Genomic DNA, 6000 nt, shown 5'->3' on the forward strand with positions numbered 1-6000 from the left:
CCTCTAATCCTCCGAATCATTGGTGAAACAATCCTCTCTCCTCACACCTTCGCCAAGAAGGATTTCTTAGAAAATATACACATATAGTTCAAGCAAGAAAAGCACAGGTAGAGAAGCATTTACAGCAAGTAGAACAAGTAGCGGATAGGCAGAACTAAACAGTTAAGCAAACCAAAACAATGCACACTCAAGCAAACAAACAAATGCATATGATGTATGCCTGTCCTATAGCTGATGAGTCTCATCTGTCGGTTATACAGCCAACCCGACAAGTCCTGGTAGTTAACCATTGGACAGTCCCTCTGTGCGCGCATCCCCAAGCTCAATAATATACCATGGAGTTAAACTCCAAGCTCAAATATAATATTTCATGGAGTCACACTCCAAGCTCAGTAATATAGTATTCCATGGAGTTAAACTCCAAGCTCAATAATATAATGTTCCATGGAGTTAAACTCCAAGCTCAAATATAACATTCAATATTCATATATATATGCATGCCCATGGGGGAATCCGGGGAGTTAAAGTGCCCGGTCACATCTTGCGACAGAGGGTCAACAAATAGTCTCAAATACACAAGCTACATAATAATCTCTTTCTTTTTAAAATACCACCTCAAATCAAACTCCAATTCTTATAGAAGTTTTGGCAGTATCTCCTCTAAAGCTCGAATTTCTGCCACCCTTCAAGGGTCCCAACTATCAAATCAAACACCTCTCAGTCCTTCAAATCATTTCCAATAACAAATTATTTCATAATCAAACAAATACCAATATTAAATCTTTTTCCAAACCGACCAACTTCAACAGCAAATTATTGACAACAGCTAAACCTCACATTTTATACCATATACACAATCTATCAAATATTCATTCATTTCATTTCTATCTTAAGGTCTTCTAGCCTAAGTTTTCACGTGACATTAAACGTTAACTACGAGAAACTAAAACCATACCTTCGTACGGAATCAAAATATTCAAAGCTCCGGAGAAGCTTTTTGACTGAGCTATTGAAGAAGAAAATGTCCAGAATCGTTTATGCCTCCTAAAACTCCCGTTGGCCAAATTCAAAAGAAAGAGGAGTTACGTCACTGTCAACTTCCACTAATAAAAAATGGTACCAACGTGTAGAGGAGGAGGTTATAAATACTCTTACCGGATTAGATTTTTGATTGGAGTTACGGATTTCAAGAAATCAAAGCCAGAAGTTTGGTGGGATTTAAGTTTCCTTTTTTCCTCTCTCGGCTACGCTCTTCCTTTTTTTTTTTCTTTCCTCGTTCTCTTACGCTCTTCCATATATATATATATATATATATATATATATATATATGGCTTAAGGAAGCCTATAAGCCACCGCCTTGGCTTTCTTTATTATTATACAAGCCTTATGATATATATATATATATACACACAATCCCATATATAATGATGATAATAATAAATATGTAACTTAATGTAAATTTTAAACCGCCTTTCACTTTCATGTTTTATAATTAATAATAGTAATAATAATACTAGTAATAGTAATGATAATCATGTAATAATAATAATAATAAACGTAATAATAGTAATAATAATAGTAACGTAATAAATATAATAACAATAGTAAATTTATAATAATAGGGAGTAAAATTATATAAACTTATAATACATATAATATTCATGAAAATTATATCCAATGTTTATAATAATAATAATAATAATAATAATAATAATAATAATAATAATAATATAGATTTGATTAAATTCAAATTATTATAAAATTAGTTCAATTACTAATAATAAAAATAATTTTTTTTTAAAATAAGGAATTCTAATTTTATAAAATAAATTATAACTTATTTATATTTATATTTTTTTTTAAAATTGAGGGTTGCTACAGTACTTTGCATTAATACTCGAGGAACAGCAGAGCTCCACACCTTAATCTTTGGTGTGTAGAAACTCTACCCTTGAAAAAATATAAGAACAAGGTCTAGGCATGGCCGAATGGCCAGCCTACCCAAATGACATATGAATTTGAAAATAGGGAAAAAGACCCCTAGTACAATAGTAAAAAGTTCTATTTATACTAAACTAGTTACTAGGGTTACAGAATTAAGTAAATGATGCAGAAATTCACTTCCGGTCCCACTTAGTGTGTGCTTGGGCTGAGCATTGAAGCTTTCACGTGTAGAGGCTTTCTTTGGAGTTAAATGCCAGTTTTGTAACTTGTTTCTGGCAATTGACTCTAGCTTGCAACTTGTTTCTGGCTTTTAACGCCAGAATAGGGCAGAAAGCTGACGTTGAATGCCAGTTTGCATCATCTAAACTCGAGCAAAGTATGGACTATTATATATTTTTGGAAATCCCTGGATGTCTACTTTCCAACGCAATTAAGATCACACCATTTGGACTTCTGTAACTCCAAAAAATTCATTTCGAGTGCAGAAAGGTCAGAATCCAACAGCATCAGGAGTCCTTTGTCAGCCTTTGAATCAGATATTTGCTCAGGTCTCTCAATTTCAGCCAGAAAATACCTGAAATCACAGAAAAAACACATAAACTCATAGTAAAGTCTAGAAATGTGAATTTTTCTTAAAAACTAATAAAAATATACCAAAAAGTGACTAAATCATACTAAAAACTATGTAAAAGCAATGCCAAAAAGCGTTTAAATTATCCGCTCATCAATCTTCCTCGAGGCAGACGTAGCCAGAACCTATGCTGAATGTGTAAGTTTTAATTAATATCCTTTTTATTAGCTTTCGTGTTATATCATAATGGTTTTTCATTATTACTTAAAATTTTCCTCTATCGTCTTGCAGTGTTGCTCATCCTTGGAAATGGAAAGATGAAGCACCTTCCTTCAGCCTTGGAATAAGTCCCCCAACATCTTAACCTACTCCCTCGACCTCTCAGCCGACAGTGACACAGCTTGAAATCCTAGCAAAAGTGGTGATGGATGCTTGGGTGATGGCAATATTGAAATTTGCTAAGGAAACGAGTGCCGAGCCGAGCTTCACGGTACAAAACACCAGAGAAAGAAAAAGAAATCATAGAGGAGTTGAAGGAGAAGTGTTTTCATTGGATAACACAAGTAAAGGAAACCAAAGATACTACCAATGAATATGACACCATATTTATCTTGAACCATGAAGTACATTTGGAGGGGCTTAGACATCATTTCTTGTCTCTAATGCTCGGACAAGATATAGAAAACACGGTAAATTCTTTGCGTATTACATTAACATTAATGATTTTTCTAAAAACTTTTATATCGTATATCTCATAAATTTTCTTCCTATAGGTGGTCAATGCAGTGTGTTGGTGCGGAATTCAAAGTCCACAAACTAATCGACAGGTGCACCGAGTAGTACCAAGTAATACCTCAGGTGAGTGAGGGTCGATCCTACGAGGATTGATGAACTAAGCAACAAAGGTTGAATGACTCACTTAGTTAGGCAAGTAGAAAGTGGTGTTTTGAGGGTTGTAAATCGCATTAAACAGTACTTTAGAGAGTAAGAAAGCAAACAGTAGAATTGGTGTGAAATATATGTGAGAAGACTGTTAAGGTTTCAGAGTTGTTTATTCTTCCGGATCAAGTTTTCTTACCAACTATTTTAATCATGCAAGATTCATTTCATGGCAAATTTTAATTGACTAAACCTTAATTCCTTAGTGATTTAGTCTCCTCTAACCTAATTAACCGTCAATTCCTTGGTCACTTAATATAGATTAGAAGGTTAGGTTCAAGCCTAGTTTATTGGCCACAAAAATCCTAATTACCCAAATCTAAGAGGATTATATATCATGTATCTCGTTAAGTCTAAGTAATTAGTAGTTTAGGAGGAGTTACTTTCAAGCTAATATTCAAGTGAGATAACTTTTCCAAGAATCACAAGAATTCATATAGAAAAAGGGTTGTTCTTCCGATATACCCACATTCATAAGATGAAGAACGAAAGTAATCCTTCAAACTAAATCAATACATAAATTAATAGTCTCAATCCATATAAATAAACAAAGCTCCTAACCTTAACCAAGGAGGTTTAGTGGCTCATGACTCAAAGAGATTACTAGGGTTCAGAAAATGTGAAAGTGCGAAAGAGAGAAGATCCCCTGCAGGGCTGAATCTTTTCCCTTTTATATCTAATCTAATTTGATTTGAAACTAAAATAAAATAATAAATTCTAAAGCTAAAAGATTTTATTTGTAATTAAAAATAACTAAAATAAAATAAAATAGAATGATTAAAAGCTAAATCCAACTAAAGATGCTCTTTTGGTGAAAGTGGATCCGCATTGCTAGCGTTAAACGCCAGCTTCGGCGTTTAGTGCCTTAAGGGACAAAAATGCTCCTTCCAATTCTAGCTTGATGGAATTAAATGCCAAGCTTGGCGTTTAGCGCCTTAGTGGGCAGAGAGTTCCCTTGTGTTTCTAAGTTGCTGGTGTTAAACGCCCAAGTCTGCGTTTAGTGCCAGCTTGGTAGCTTCCAAACTCTTCTCTTTTCTTGCACGAAAGCTCCGCCAAACCGGTTCAAACTTCACCTGAAATAACTAAAACACTAAAGCAACTCAAAGTTGCATCCAAAGGGGTTTCAAACACTAAAATTTAATTGAAACTCAATAAATTTGTATCTAAAATAAATAGAAAATAGAGAAACGATGCTCACGCATCACAACACGAAACTTGAACTGTTGCTTATCCTCAAGCAACTAAAAACAATATAGGAATGAGAAGAGAAATTGCCTAAGACTTGAGTGTTGATTTAAGCTCCTGTCCAATCACTGAATGGGGTTAATGACACTAGAATTCTGAATATGTTTGGCATCTCACTATCCTTTGAAACTTAGAGATGTTGATATCCTTCAGAACTAGAACTCGAATGATATTATGGATTCTCTTCCTCCATAAGCTTTGATTAATTCTTGAGCACAGTTTTTTCTTATCTTTTCCTTGGTGGTCGGTGATGAGCGGATAATTTATACGCTTTTTGGCATTGTTTTTAGTATGTTTTTAGTATGTTTTAGTTAGTTTTTATTACATTTTTATTAGTTTTTAGTTAAAATTCACTTTTCTGGACTTTACTATGAGTTTGTGTATTTTTCTGTGATTTCAGGTATTTTCTGGCTGAAATTGAGGGACCTGAGCAAAAATCCGATTCAGAGACTGAAATGGACTGCAGATGCTGTTGGATTCTGACCTCCCTGCACTCGAAGTGGATTTTCTGGGGCTACAGAAGCCCAATTGGCGCGCTCTCAACGGCGTTGGAAATTAGACATCCTGGGCTTTCCAGAAATGTATAATAGTCCATAATTTTCTTGAGATTTGATGGCCCAAACCGGCGTTCTAAATCAGTTCAAAACTGCCCGGCGTTAAACGCCGGAACTGGCACAAGAATGGGAGTTAAACGCCCAAACTGGCACAAAAGCTGGCGTTTAACTCCAAGAGAAGTCTCTACACGAAAATGCTTCAATGCTCAGCCCAAGCACACACCAAGTGGGCCCGAAAGTGGATTTTTCTGTCATTTACTCATTTCTGTAAACCTTAGGCTACTAGTTCTTTATAAATAAGACCTTTTGCTATTGTATTTTCATATCTGGGGGATCTTAGATCATCTTTAGATCTTTGAATCCTTTGATTATGTATTGGGAGGCTGGCCATTCGGCCATGCCTAGACCTTGTTCTTATGTATTTTCAACGGTGGAGTTTCTACACACCATAGATTAAGGTGTGGAGCTCTGCTGTACCTCGAGTATTAATGCAATCACTATTGTTCTTCTATTCAATTCAGCTTGTTCTTATTCCAAGATATTCATTCGCACTCAAGAACTTGATGAATGTGATGATTATGTGACGCTCATCATCATTCTCACTTATGAACGCGTGCCTGACAACCACTCCCGTTCTACAAGCAAACAAGGCTTGAATGTTTATCTCTTGGATTCCTTAATCGGAATCTTCGTGGTATAAGCTAGAATTGATGGCAGCATTCAAGAGAATCCGGAAGGTCTAAACCT

Source organism: Arachis stenosperma, chromosome 7 (assembly GCF_014773155.1).
Source record: "Arachis stenosperma cultivar V10309 chromosome 7, arast.V10309.gnm1.PFL2, whole genome shotgun sequence".
NCBI classification, from domain to species: Eukaryota; Viridiplantae; Streptophyta; class Magnoliopsida; order Fabales; family Fabaceae; genus Arachis; species Arachis stenosperma.